The 13,523-nt window shown below is 35.0% G+C and overlaps 1 protein-coding gene across 1 annotated transcript in view; it reads left to right on the top strand.

The window, feature by feature from the left end:
• The window catches only part of ADA2 (adenosine deaminase 2), a 94,077-nt gene that overhangs the window by 1,456 nt on the left and 79,098 nt on the right, over nucleotides 1–13,523 (top strand). The window lies entirely within an intron of this gene.

Raw genomic sequence — 13,523 nt, 5'->3', positions numbered from 1 at the left:
CTCTCTCTCTCCCTCTCTCTCTCTCCTTCTCTCTCTTTCTGTCTCTCTCTCTCTCTATCTCAAAACACTTAACCTTCTGTCTTAGAATCAATATAAGTTCCAAGGCAGAAGAATGATAATGGGTAGGCAGTTGAGGTTAAGTGACTTGCTCAGGGTCACAGCTAGGAAGTGTCTGAAGTTAGATTTAAATCCAAGTCCTCCTGAGGGTGGGTCTGGCTCTCTATCCACTGAGCCACCCAGCTGTCCCTCTTTTCCCCCCACTTTCTAAGGCATTAAAGTATTGATTTGATTTACTGGTGAAAATTTCCATACCAAGGAATTCCCTGTGTTCATGAAAGATCTGGGCAAGAAATAATAAGGAAATGCTCAATTGAAAATGATCTAAGACCAAAATGTAGGTTAAAATGCATGAAGTGATCAGAAAAAATTCAGTTATGGCTAGATATAGAGGGAAGATTATTGACACATCCCTACTCAGGCCACCTTGTAGGCATCACTCTCCCCTTTCCTGGGTGGGAACCCCTAAACGCATCAGACTTTTTCCTGATGTACAGTTATCATCTGCTACTTAATGCTGTCCTCACCAGTAGACTGTAGACCAGTGGTTAGAAATTACAAGGAATCTGTTAAATAAGCTCATAGGAACAGGGACTATTTAAGCATATTTTCTCCCCCCTTTGTGTCCCTGGTATACAGCACAATGCTTGACATACAGATGGAAGTTATAAATATTTTTTGATTGATTAAATCCATGTGCAAAATCTATAAGCAAATCTATTTGAATATATCAGTGGATCTAAGAAATGATAAAAGCATGAAGTTAAACAATATTTTAATAATAATAACAATTATGTTGAGCTTATTAAATGCCAGACACTGTGCTAAGCACATTACAATTATTATCTCATTTGAGCTTTCTCAACCATCCTTGGAGGGAGGTGCTATTATCAACTACATTTTACAGTTGAGAAAACTGAAAATAGAAGTTAAGTGACTTGCTCAGGATCACACTGCTAGTAAGTGTCTGAGATCAGACTTGAATTCAAATCTTTCTGACTCCAGGCCCAATACTCTATCCAATGAACCATCTAAATACCTAAAATGTTATTTATTTTATTAATATTACAAAACCTTTTTTGTGCTCACTAAAATATTATTAAGCAATTAATCTACAAGCAGTTATGAAATGCTTCATAGGTGCTAGGCACTGTGCTAAGTGCTGAGGTTGCAATGAAAAATCAATGCCTTCCCTCAAATAGCTTAAATGTTTTAGCAATGTAATTGAATTAGCTTCATTTTTAAAACATTAAAAATTTTCATTTACTAAACATTTAAAGAACTAATCTTCCCATCCCTTTATACTCCTATTGAGTAAATAAAAAAAAAATAAAGCCCTCAATTCATAGCTTTATAGTTGAGCAAAACACATTCTCACATTCAGCCTTGTCAGAAAATGTGCATCACTTTCTGCATTTTTGTGTTATTGCCATTGTATCAGCAGATAAATAGTATGTTTCATCTTAATTCTTTTGGATTTTTGGTATATCATTAAATGGATCAGAGCTCAAAAGTCTTTTTTTTTTAAATAATTTTAAAGCTTACCTTCTGTTTTAGTATCAATTTTAAGACAAGAGTGGCAAGGACTAGGCAATTGGGGTTAAGTGATCTGCTCAGGGTCCTATAGCTAGGAAGTGTCTGAGGACAGATTTGAACCCAAGCCTAATGCTCTATCTACGATGCCACCTCCCTGTCTCTGAAAGTCTTTGAAAATTGTTTTTCTCTATGATGTTATTGTTGTCATATAAATTGTTCTCCTAGTTATGCTCAACTTTTCCCTACTTTAGTTTGTAGAAATTGTTCTAGTTTCCTTTGAAATTGTCCACTTCATCATTTATTATGACACAACAATATTCTACTACATTTGAAGTACCACAGTATAGTTAATCATTTCCTAATAGGCACTCTGCTAGTTTCCAATTTTGGGCTACCATGAAAAAGCTGCTATAATTATTTTTATACATACAGATTAGCTCTGATATTTTCCTTCATTTCTACCTCAGAAAACATTTCTTATTGGTGATATTTAGAACAGAAAACAGAACAAATTCAGAATTAAGTATTATTTTCCCACTATTATTAATTATAAGATTATTATTAGAATGATCATGCTCAGGCTCAGGGAAGAGATGAAAAAAAACATATATTTTTCTCATCAGAGAAGATATGGGGACCTTTTGGCAAGAAATATTGTGATGCTCTTAAGCATAGTGAATATAAATTGATTTTTTTAAAACTTTGGTACAGGAAAAAGCTCATAGATGTGGGAATGGGGAATATAGATTTAGAAATGAATGGGATGTAGAAACAAAAGACACCAAGAAACTTAAAAAATTACAAAACAACAGCAAAGTCATAGCATCATCAATTTAGAACTGGAATGGGCCTTAGAGGTCTCTCACCTCCAACTGCTTTTCAGACATTTCAAATGAAATGTCCAATAACCATCTTAAATTTTTTTTTCTGTTTCTTACATCATCCTGATATCCCATGTATATCCTCTCCTCCCTTGACCAAGAACCATTCCATATGATAAATAGTATTTTTTTTTTAATTTTAAACCCTTAACTTCTGTGTATTGACTTATAGGTGGAAGATTGGTAAGGGTAGGCAATGGGGGTCAAGTGACTTGCCCAGGGTCACACAGCTGGGAAGTGTCTGAGGCCGGATTTGAACCTAGGACCTCCTGTCTCTAGGCCTGGCTCTCAATCCACTTAAATAGTATTTTTTTAAAGAGGGAGAAAAAAGTTAGCACAAATGATTGATACATTGGTAAAGTCTGAACACTTGTGAAGTGTGTTGAGGATTTCTTCTCATAACTTGATCTTTATAATTTTGTTACATTTACTTTTAATTTTTTGTTATGTTTTTCTTTTTTGTTGTATTTTTAAATATATTTTTATTGTTGTAGTTAATTTTATATTGTAGTTACTATGGATACTGTTTTCTTGGTTCTGCTTACCTAATTTTGCATTAGTTCATATAGATCTTTCTTGCTTCTCTGTATTTATCACACACATCATTCTTATAACATGGCAGCATGCTATCACTGTACATTCATGTGCCTCAATCTGTTTATCTATTCCTCAATTAATTGTTTGGCATCTACTTTGTTCCCAATACTTAATTTTCACAAAAAAGTGTTGTTGTAATTATTTTGGAGTTTACATGCACCTTTTTCTCATCAATTTTTTCTCAACAATTAAAAAAAAACTATAAAGTATTCACAACCACATTAAAAAATGCTCCAAATCTCTAATGATAAGGAAATGTAAACACAAACAACTCTGACACTTCACTTCATACCCTGCCAGTTGGAAAAATGACAAAAAATGGTAAGAGGCAATGTTAGAGGGGATGTGAGAAGATAAGCACATATTAGAGCTGTGAAATGATATAACCATTGGACGAGCTAACATAATAAAAATGACCATCCTACCCAAATTAATTTACCTATTTAGTGCCATACCTATCAAACTACCAAAAAACTTTTTTACTGAACTAGAAAAAACCATAACAAGGTTCATTTGGAAGAACAAATGATCAAGAATATCAAGGGAAATAATGAAAAAAAAAAGTGAAGGAAGGTGGCCTAGAAGTACCAGATATTAAACTATACTATAAAGCAAGTCATCAAAACGATATGGTACCATAAGTATTTTATATTGTCTAGGGTGATTTTAAATGGTACAAAACAATTAAAACTAGATATAAACAATTGGAAAAACTTTGATTGCTCATGGGTAGGACGAGCTAACATAATAAAAATGACCATTCTACCCAAATTAATTTACTTATTTAGAGCCATACCTATCAAACTACCAAGAAACTTTTTTACAGACTTGGAAAAAACTATATGGTACTGGCTAAGAGTCAGAAGGGAGGATTAGACTTGGGGTAAGTGACGTCAGCAAGACAGTATATGATAAACCCAAAGAGTCCAACTTTTGGGACAAAAATCCACTATTTGACAAAAACTGTTGGGAAAATTGGAAAACAATATGGGAGAGATTACATTTAGATCAACATCTCACACCCTACACCAAGATAAATTCAGAATGGGTGGAGCATTTTTTAATGTGGTCATGAATACTTTATAGTTTTTTTTGAAAATTGTTTATTCATATCGTTGATCACTTATCTATTGGGGAATGGATATTAGTTATACACATACATTCGTACAGTATATATATGTATATATATATCTTGGAAAACAGACCCTTATCAGAAAAATTTGATACAAAATTGTTTCCTCCCATTCAACCATTTCCCTTCTTCTTATTCTAGGCATTGTCTTTTCAGTGTTGAGTTATCAAGCTTATCTATTTTTTTGGTAATTATCTTTATCTATTAACTGGACAAGAATACATCTTTTACCTATGGCAATGAAAGGTATATGATCTATTTCTCTTCTAATTTTATAAAAGTATGGTCTTATATTAGGGTTATATGCCCTTTTTGAATATATGTGGAATGTGATGTAAGGTGCTAGTCTAAGCCCAATTTCTACCAGATTGTTCTTGAAATTTTACAGAAGATTTGATCAAATAGGAAGTTTTTCCCTAAGTAATTTATGTTTCCATTTTATCAAACTCTGGGTTGAGTTTTATTTTTAAATCTCCCTTTTCTAGTCTGTCCTATTGATCTGTCCTTCTATTCTTTAACCAATACCAGATGGTTTTGATCACTACTGCTTTATAATATAATTTCAGAACGGGAATACTATTCCCCCTTCATTCTTCTTTTCATCATTTCCCTTGATATTTTAGATATTTTGTTTTCAAATTTATTTTGTTATTATTATTTTATCAAGCTCTATAAAGTATCCTCTTGGTAATTTGATTGGCATAACATCAAAAATATAAATTAGTACTGCTCTTTTTGTGGTGCCAAAGAATTGGAAATTGAGGGGATGATCCTCAGTTGGGGAATGGTTGAACAAATTGTGGTATATGACAGTGATGGAATATTATTGTGTTTTAAAGAATGATGAACAGGATGATTTCCGAAAGAGCTGGAAAGACCTTCAGGAACTGATGCAGAATGAAATAAGTAGAACCAGGAAAACATTGTACACAGTAACAGCAATACTATAGAATGATCAAATGTGATGGACTTTGCTACTAATAGCAATGCAATGATCCTGAACAATTCTAAGGGACTTATGAAAAAAGAATGCTATGCACCCCCAGAGAAAGAACTGTTGGAGTAAGACTGCAGATGGAAGCATATGATTTATCACTTGTTTATTTGGGTATATGTTTAGGATTTTGGTTTACAAATTATTCACTTACAAAAATGGATAATATAGAAACATGTTTTTTATGAAAATAAATGTATAACCCATATTGAATTTCTTGCCAGCTTCAGGAGTAGGGAGGGAAGAAGAGAAGGAGACAATTTGGATTATATAATATGAAAACTCATGTGGAAATTTGTTATACAAATTAATTAAAAATTTAAAAAAAGTATAAATTAGTTTTGGTAGCATTGTAATTCTTATTTTATTGGTATAGTCTAGTCATGAGCACTGAATATTCTTCAAGCTATTTAGTTTTTTTAATTATTTAAGGAATATTTTGTAACTGAAACTACATAAGTCTTTTGTGTGCCTTGGAAGATTGATCCCAAGATATTTTGTGTATTTTGTAGTTATTAGGAATGGGATTTCCCTTTCTAGTATTGCTTCTTGTGCTTTGTTGTTGTCATATAGAAATGCTGTTGATATTTGAGGATTTATTTATTAGCCTTCAACTTTGTTGAAGCTATTTTCTCAGGATCTTTGCTGATTTCTTGGGGTTTTCCAAGTAATTGTTATGTCATCAGCAAACAAAGATACTTTTATCTCCTCCTTACTTATCTTTATTCCTTTAATTATTTTCTCTTGCTTATTGCTATTGCTAGGATTTCCAGAACTATTTAAAATAATGAGAAGAGTAAGTATCCTTTCTTCACTCTTGTATTGTTTGGAAAAAATTCACTGTATCCCCCTTATACATATTTACTTTTGCTTTTATGCTTTTTATGATATATTTTTAAAAGGTTCTCTTATGCCTATACTTTATAGGGCTTCTAACATAAACGAGTGTCATACTTTGTCAAAGGCTTTTTTTGGAGATGCTCAAATGGTTTTGGATATTTGGTTTTTAATATAATTAATTATATTGATTATTTTTATAATGTTGAATGAGCTTTCCATTCCTGGTATAATTCCCACCTGACCATAATGAATGATTTCTTGGATAAAGCATTGCAATTTGTTTGATAGGATTTTGTTTACAATTTTTGAGTCAATGTTCATGCTCTATAGCAGTGATGATGAATGTATGGCACAGGTGTCAAAGATGGCATGCAGAGTGATCTCTGTAGGCACTTGGCTGCCCTCCCACCTCCACAGAGTTTGTTATGAAAAAGGCAGAGGGATTCGGGCAGAGCTGCTACCCTTCCCCTCTCCACTATGCCTGATGACATTATTTCATATCACCCTCCCTTCCACACAGCAGCCCAATGGGAGCACTTCCTCCCTACCCTGTGTGGGGTAAAGGGGAGGGACAGCAGGCCACTCCATCTCTAAAAGGTTTGCCATCATTGGCCTATAACTTTCTCTTGCTGTTTTATCTTTCCCTGGTTTAGGAATTAGAACTGTATTTGTCTTATAAAAGGATTCTGTTAGAATTCTTTCTTTCTTAGTTTTTGAGAGTATTTTGTGAAATATGTATATTAAATGTGTTAATTATTCTTGAAAGATTTGCTAGAATTTTCCCATAAATCTGTTAGGCTCAGGAATTTTTATTTTGTTAGCTCCTTAATAGCTAGATCTATTTCCTTTTCTGAGATAAGATTCTTTAAAATATCTACCTAGTCTTTTGCTAGCTTAGGTATTTTAATTTCTTTAAAGGTATTCCTCTATTTCTTTTGTATCCTTAGTTTAGTTAGAATATAACTGTACATTACATATTTATCTCCATATGGAAATACTTCTGGTCATCAGGGATAGGTATGGCAACTTAAGTGATCTTCAGACTCCTACCATGTTGGAGGGACCTTGACTTCATGTAGGTGGAATTTTTATACTTGTAGTGACCAGGAAACTTTGTTAGGGAAAGCAGGTACCACTCAAGTCCTTTGTCATCTTTTAGGGAAAACCAATCCCTTTGTGGGGCAAGGATAGGAGGAACCCTGGTGGATATTAGTCCTGTCATACCTTGCTTATTCATACTTTGTCCATTTATGTTTGTATAATAGCCAGGTGTATGGGTGGCTGCTTCACATTGTAATCCCTCACATCTTTTACTCATGCCTGTAGGTACCTATCTACTTTCTGGGTTGACTTGCTTACTCTAACCTCCTTTCACACTTATTTGTAAGCTTAGATTCCAGAAGAGGACCACCTAATTAAGCCATTATAGTCAAACTCTTTCAGGTCCTAGGAGTAACCCTGGTGTGGGAGAATATACTCTTCCTATTTGCCACTTTAAATCTTGAGCCCCCATAGATGTTTCTATTTACATAAATCAGTTACTAACATTAGTTTATGCTTTTACATTTTAAACATATCTATTTGCTTATCAAAAGGAAAGAGAAATAATGTCATCACAGACATTCATATACCTTAAAGATGCAGTAATAATAAAGACAATACAATACATATAAACTTGAGTTATATTATTGTTATTGTGTTTATTCTTTTCTCTGCTCTGCCTTATTCTTTATCAATTCATGCTAAGTGGATAGAGTAGCCTGAATGGAGGAAGACCTGAGCTTAAATTTGGCCTCAGATATTTAAAAGCCATGTGACTCTGGGCAAGGTCCTTAAATACTGTCTGCTTCTGTTTCCTTAAAGGTAAAATAGAAATAATAATAGCACCCAACTGGCAGGGTTTTGTGAGGATTATGAAAAAAATTTTGATACCTCTAATTCAACTTAGTATTTGCTCAGTTCATGGTGATTTCATGGGGATCAGTGATTGATATTGGATTAAATAAAGTTAAATTCATAGACATATTGTTAGACTAAGAGTTATGTAATTGGGAATACAATGAATACAACCTTCTTTGTATTAGTGATATTATTGTCTGTTATAAAGAATGACATTACATTAATCCTGAAGCTTATTATTATAGCAATAATACCCCTCATCTGTGAATTACTACTGCCCAATTTCTATGTGACCTTTCGTTTTGCTCACATGTTTGATTTCTCCTGAAAGCCTTAGCTGAGGTAGTCATGATTGATGTACATGTCCCTTAGCCAATTATAAGATTTTCCTCACTTCTGAAGACAACCGAACATGGAATTGTACCATCACACTCTATTTTTGGTAATCTTCCAAATAGTATAAAGCTCCCAATCCTACTGAGGAGAGGGGTCTTTGGCCTGAGGAAGGTCTTGTATTCAATTGATTAGGGACCACTGCAATCCCTAATAAATTAATTGATCATTTTTGGAGCTCTGTCTCAGTGACTTTTGTTACAGATTGTATATTTTTGGCCCAACTTTTTGTCAATACCAGGTAGGAGGTCAAGCTATGGTCCCCAAATCTGTTTATAACCTTCCCTGATGGACCAAATAGGAAATGCACTCAGGATGATATTTTTATCACTGGGTCCTGCAAGGAGGATGGCCCTGGGAGGCTAGATTCCTTTTGACCTTTGAATACAAATTATCTGAATATCAGGAAGTCTCTCCAAACTCTGGATGGTGAGTTTCTTTTTATTTCCAAATTTATGGCCTTTTAACTTTTATTTTGAAAAGGGTTCCTAATCTGACTGGAAAATGGGACCAGCAATTATTTCCAAATTAAAATTGGTATTTCTCCATTAGACACTTTTAGGTAGTATGAAGGGTTAAATTTTGGGGTAGGAGTTTGACAAATGTTAGGAGAGCAGTTTGGTAAAACACAAAACAGTTGATTCTGGGTGAAGTTCGGATAGGAAATAGGAAGGAAGAAGGTGAGAATATTACTCTAATATCTTACAGCTATACCTAAAATCCGAATCCTAACTAAAATGTCTAAGAAACCTTCAGTCTAACTGCTTCAAGGGCAGGTTCTTCTGCCTGCCAGAACAGGCCTATCTCAACTACACTACTATCTGAAAATATATTCCCTAACTACCTACCTAAGCTAATCAATTAACATTAATTTCCTAAACCCTCCTTAAATCAGTATCTCAGTTTAAACTGTCAGAAGTCAACTGCCAGTTCCTCTTGACTGAGAGAGACTGACACAGAATCCTGCTCTCCAGGAAGCCAGAGAAAAGGAGCTTCTAAACTCTCAGTAGTGCTCCTTATATATGATCCTTGTCTCCTAGGTAACAGAATCTTTTGCTCTCTGCTCTTACTTAGAAATGTTTCTGTTCCTGCCTCCTTTTCTGCCTCTTAAATAGACAGAGGGAGAGATTAAGAAACTCCTTTTAATAGGAGGAAGGCTCTAGTGCAGGGATGGGCAAACTTTTTAAAGAGGGGGCCAAAGGAAAGGAAATGTCCGTCTGTTTCTAAGGCAACTCTTTCAAAGTTTCATTGTATTGTATCCTACTCATAGTATTTGTCAGATTAGGAAAATGCTATGCAGCCGGATAGAACATTTCAGGGGGCCTCATCTGGCCCACAGGCAAGAGCAATTAGGTGAATTTTGGAATTAGAATAATTGATAAAAGTAGCTACAATGTTTAAAGTGTACATAAATGGAATTATTTTTCAATTTCTCTTTTCAGAGAGAAAGAGAGAGAGAGAGAGAAAGAGTGTGTTTGTGTGTGAACAGTTGGACTGGTTTTAGTATCACTTCTCATTTTTCTCCAGCTATAGAATCTGCCAACCAACTTGATTTTTAATAGAACTTCCCCCCCCCCTTTTTTTAGCTTTATTTTTTCCTTAGGATTTTAAAGCATAAAATAAGGCCTCTAAGTTTTAAGCTGATTTAAAAATCATCTAAAATCTATTTTTGAGGGGCAGATAGATGGCTCAACAGTTAGAGATCTAGAACTAGAGATGAGAGGTCCTGGGTTCAAAACTGGCCTCAGACCCTTCCTAGCTAAGTGACCTGAGCAAGTCAATTAACCCCCATTGTCTAGCCCTTACTACTCTCTTCTTTCTTAGAACCAATACTTAATATTGATTCTAAGATGGAAGGTAAGAGATTTTTTTTTTAATTTTAAACCCTTAACTTCTGTGTATTGACTTATAGGTGGAAGAGTGGTAAGGGTAGGCAATGGGGGTCAAGTGACTTGCCCAGGGTCACACAGCTGGGATGTGTCTGAGGCCAGGTTTGAACCTAGGACCTCCCATCTCTAGGCCTGGCTCTCAATCCACTGAGCTACCCAACTGCCCCCAAGGTAAGAGATTTTTAAAAATCCCTATTTTTAAAAAAATCTAAATCTTTTTCAATTGGAAATTGGTCTTTGGATCTCTCTCTATGTACTATACTTTATCATGTCTTTTAGTCATAGATAGTGTTTGAGAAGAGCTATGGTTTTCACTGAGAGTTCCTATAGACTGAAAATTAAGATCATAAAGCAAAGCAACTCTAACATCTTTCTGAATAGAAGCACCAAAAGAAAAAAAAGACAAAAGGGAAACATTTTTGTTTCACTAAGAGTAATCAATTAGATAACCAAGAAAAACTAGTGCCAATAACATTGCTCTTTTTAGACAAAGAAGGAGGGCTATCTCTTCTGAAGATGAGAGACTATAAAAGATGGAGCAGTATCTAGGATACTCTACCTAGGAAGTACTTGGGAAACCTGAACAGATGTTACTAAGCCACTAAGACTGGAACCCAGAACAAAAAAAGAGTTGGGGGAAGGCTCTAAGAGTAAAATCACAAAATTGAACATTCGATTCATTGGCTAAATTGGAGGATAACATCAGAAATAAATCCCTGAATAATTGAGTATGAAGGATCATCAGATATGATCGGGATGTCTTTATTAGAACTTTTCAGTCAATTCAAGTGTGGGGAAATTTCTAGGGACAGGGTGTAGTAGGAGAAATTCTTTTTCAAGAGAGTTTCCGAGGTGAAGCTTGGTAGCTCAGTGGATAGAGCCAGGCCCTGGGTTCAAATGTGGCCCCAGACATATCCTAGCTGTATGACTCTGGACAAGTCACTTAACCCCCATTGCCTAGGCCTTACCACTCTTCTGTCTTGGAACTGATACTTAGTATTGATTCTAAGATAGAAAGTAAAGGTTTTAAAAAAGAAAGAAAAAAAAAAGAGTTTCTGAGAGGAATATTCCTTGTTGGGGACACCCAGGAGGAGATAATGGGGTCATTCACAAGTATTCCTCCAGGAACTCTCTTAGACAAATTTCTTATTAGTAAAAGAGTAAATTTCTTTTTGATCTAGATATCTTGGCAATGGGGTAAACTTCCCATCCAGTGGGGTTTGACTAAGAAAAGACCCATTGGGTTATGCAGATTGTGGTACGAAAATACTGGGGATTCAGATGATTTGTTTTAGCCAATATTTGGAACCTTTTAGTTTTAGTTAGTCTTGGATTTTCTGTATGGGTCATCAAATTGATTGTGCATGCTAGATTTTTAGCCAAATTTTTCAAAAAAGAAAACCTGTTCATAAAGAAGAAGGTGAAGATTGAAGGGAAATGTTAATACCAGCAATTTCTTCTTTGGTAAAAAAGCAATCAGCTTGACCATTCTGAGTTCTCCCCCTCCCCCCTTTTTTTTTCATATTAGAGAAACCAAGAATAGCTATAGAACTATGGGACATGTCTGCTCTTCCTTAAAGGATCACTTGTTTAAATGTCTGTCTTATCTGTGCCCTGTTATTTGTGTACCCACCCACAGCTGGCCTTTTCTTGTGACCTGATCAATAAGATCAGGTTGTAAAAGGCAAACTTAAAAAAAAGAAATCTGTAAAAAATACAGCTCTCTTCCTTCCCTGCCACTTTCTGTTTTACTAACAACTCTTAAGTCAGAAAGGGCAAGGGCTAGTCAAATGGGTTTAAATGATTTGCCCAGGTTGCAAGGCTAGGAAGTTGGATTTGAACTCAGTTCCTCCTGGCTCCAGACTTGGTGCTCTATCCACTATGCCATCTAACTGCTGCTTCTCTCTTTCTCTCTCCTTTCTTTTTATAAAAAAAAATTTTTTTTTATCCTTACCTTCTGTCCTAGAATTGATACTGAATATCAGTTCAAAGGCAGAAGAATTGTAAGGGCTAGGCAACTGGGGTTAAATGACTTGCCCATGGTCACACAGCTATGAAGTATCTGAGACCACATTTGAATGCAGGATCTCCTTACTCCAGATCTGGCACTCTATCTCTTGTGTCACTTAGCTGCCTCTTCAACACTGGCTATGTTGGAGGTTGCCAAAAGGAAAGGCAGATACAAAATGTGGGGGCAGCTGGGTAGCTCAGTGGATTGAGATCCAGGCCTAGAGACAGGAGGTCCTAGGTTCAAATCTGGTCTCAGACACTTCCCAGCTGTGTGACCCTGGGCAAGTCACTTAACCCCCATTGCCTAGTCCTTACTGCTTTTCTGCCTTAGAACCAATATACAGTATTGATTCTAAGATGGAAGGTCAGGATTTAAAAAAAAAAAAAAAGAAAGAGACTAACTTTGTGACATGGAAAAATAATTAATTTCTCTGCTGAAAATTTCTAAATTATGATGTTTTTATGAAGTATTTTGGTGAGTTTTGGGGTATCAGAAAATTTTGCAAAGTTTAAGGAAAATAAAACATGGACGGATTAACTACATTAAAAAAAAAAAACCTTTAAAATGATTTAAGATTGCTTTTAAAGTTGCAGTTTGAATAAGATTGTACACACTTAGGGGGAGTGACAAATTATTGCAGGAAGGAAATGTGTTGGTTTTTTTTTTTCCCAGAAGGCAGAACACTAAAATTCTCAGACCACTTTCATTCTCTGGAGGAATAAAAGTAAGAAGTTGGAATTGATTTCCTTTTCTCTTCATTACTGCTTTTAAACAACCAATCTGAGGACATTAAGCAAGCTCTTATTGGTCCAGCCTTGGGACTCTGAGGTTAAAGGTGAACGCCAAATTGGGTTAAAAGTGAATCTCAAATTGAACCCAGAGAAAGAAAAACTTGTTTTGAAATCATGAAGTAAGTAAAATATAATAATTTTCTGTGGTCATAATAAGGGGAACTACCTTTCCCCAAAGAAATGAACTTACTCTGAGTAATGTGAAAGGAAAATAATAGAAAGTTTATACTGAATCCTTTAGAAAATTATGATCTTCTTCAGATACTGTTTTTTCAGTGATAACAAATCCTGTTAGCTCTAATCATTATTTCTATTAATGTCTTTAGTAGGGGCAGATAACTTAGACTACCAATCAAAGGAAACAAATCATTTTGACCATTTGACAAGACACATTTTATAGGCCATAAAAATAATAATTTTCCTTCCTTCCTTCCTTCCTTCCTTCCTTCCTTCCTTCCTTCCTTCCTTCCTTCCTTCCTTCCTTCCTTCCTTCCTTCCTTCCT

Source organism: Gracilinanus agilis, chromosome 5 (genome assembly GCF_016433145.1).
Source record: "Gracilinanus agilis isolate LMUSP501 chromosome 5, AgileGrace, whole genome shotgun sequence".
Lineage (NCBI taxonomy): Eukaryota > Metazoa > Chordata > Mammalia > Didelphimorphia > Didelphidae > Gracilinanus > Gracilinanus agilis.
The sequence above is the reverse complement of the archived record's forward strand: the minus strand, read 5'-3'. Positions and strand labels throughout refer to the sequence as shown.